Source organism: Geotrypetes seraphini, chromosome 2, assembly GCF_902459505.1.
Source record: "Geotrypetes seraphini chromosome 2, aGeoSer1.1, whole genome shotgun sequence".
Classification (NCBI taxonomy): Eukaryota; Metazoa; Chordata; class Amphibia; order Gymnophiona; family Dermophiidae; genus Geotrypetes; species Geotrypetes seraphini.
In genome coordinates, this window is record NC_047085.1 from 284,325,414 (window position 1) to 284,327,414 (window position 2,001).

The window sequence follows — 2,001 nt, forward strand, 5'->3', positions numbered from 1 at the left end:
TTAATTGAAGTCTCTGCAGACTGACCTTTGAAAGACCCAAATACACTGAATTGCAGTAATCCAACCTTGACAAAATGATTGATTGAACCAATACAAAGAAGTGTTGTTGGTGAAAGTAATTAAGTAAGTAATAGGTACTTCTGAATTGAATAGTGAGAATTGTCCTGGATGCAAAGCAGATTAATGTGGTTTGTGAAATGGTGGCTAGTCTCATAAGATGAAAAGAAGAATAAATTGATAAAGTAAACTCACCAGGGAGAGTCCACGCACAAAGGGCAGGACAATGTGAGTCCCACAGGACAGTAGGGCTAAAAAAAGGGTAAAATGTTCCCCATAGAAAAAGAATGAATGCATTAATCTAGTATGGACCTTTTTAACTGCTTCAATGAATTCAGAGGAGGGACTTTGGCAGAGAATGAGTTGTCACAGGGTAGTGTGGGGCCTGGTTTAGAGGATATCTTGTCAGTCAATCAATTTGTGGAGACAGGAAAGTTGTATTAAATGATTAGCAGAAAAAACAAGATTGAAATTTAAAAGTTACAGAAAAGCAGAGGAACGAGACCACAAAGGCAGTGGGGTTAAGATGGCGACAAGGGGAGAGAGTGGCTTGATTTGGAGTGATGAGAATGAGCGCAGCGCTGGCGGGGGTTTCCAAGCCAGCACCCTACTGGGAAGGAAAAGCAGTTATCAAGGGTGAATTTAAAGAGCTGAAGTTGAGATATTACCTGGGAACATATCTTGTGTTTTTCTTTTACTTTCTTGACTTCACATTTGTGTGTCCAACAGAGCTCATCGCCTTCAGTGACAGGACTGAAGAATTCAACACTATAAACACTGAAGTAATAGCATGTTTGATGAATTCACAGTTTACACACCATGAAAACAATGGGAACTTGGGCCAATGCAGATTCCAATTCTTTCAGTTTTAACATTTTAATGCTATTTTATTGTACACTGCTCAGAAGTATAAATTTTTTTTAAATAAACTTGACATCAGATATCAAAAGATTATGGAGTATACTTGGAAGACCAAGGACATGTACTCAGAGACCTTTTCATTATTGATGATAAAGGAGTTTTATTTATTTAAAAAATTATATACCACATACAACTATGCGGTTTCAATATCACATCCCTCTGATTCTCACATATAATATAGACATGTCAAGACAACATTGTTAATCATCCCTGTTATAATAGGGATAGAGCATAAATTACAATGAACGACCTTCCTGTGGGCCACTTAGTAGACAAAACTTTCCGTCTAGTCCAAGCGCTCCAGTACTCTGACAAGCATGGAGAAGTTTGCCCTGTAGGCTGGAAACCTCTCAGTGAAACAATACTGGATCCAGCTGGAAAACGGAAATATTTTGGCAAACAAAACTGAAAATACACAGATCTTGTACATCATCACTTGTTCAAATGAATTAATTACCAATACATTCATCAATTTTGACATATAGAAAAAAAAATTACAGAAAAGCATGTAAGAAATGTTTTAATGCATTTTCAGAGTACTGAGAGCATATTACCAAAAAGAGACAGATGAGTTCAAAGATAATCCTCACAGAAACAATGAATGAAGCTAGTATTGACCTTTTAACTGCTTCAATGACGTTGGAGGAGGGACTCTGGCAGAGAATGAGTTGTCACAGATTAGTGTGTTTGTGTTTGGGGGGCTGGTTTGGTGGATATTAGAGCATGACACTGGGACCGTTTACTGTAGTGAACCGCAGGTCACCTCAGTAAAATCCGCAGGAATGGAGACATTTGTAACTGGTTTACCGCAGGTATGGGGACAAGACCTTTCACCGCCCCATGGCAGGTGGTAAAAAAAATTGTGCCCGTGTCAGACTCGGCATCTTCTTCCCAGTTCCTCTTGCGCCTATTTTATCTTCAGGAGCCAGCCATGCCACGATGAAGACAGAAGGAACCTAAAACCAAAGCCTTAGACCAATGTGATTTGAAAAATAAAATTACCAGACCGCAAAGTCTAGGCTG

The 2,001-nt window shown here is 39.0% G+C and overlaps 1 pseudogene; it reads left to right on the top strand.

Annotated features, from left to right (window-relative positions):
* The first annotated feature begins 626 nt into the window (after positions 1-626).
* Positions 627-1,387, top strand: LOC117355769 (annotated as a pseudogene).
* The last annotated feature ends 614 nt before the right edge of the window (positions 1,388-2,001 follow it).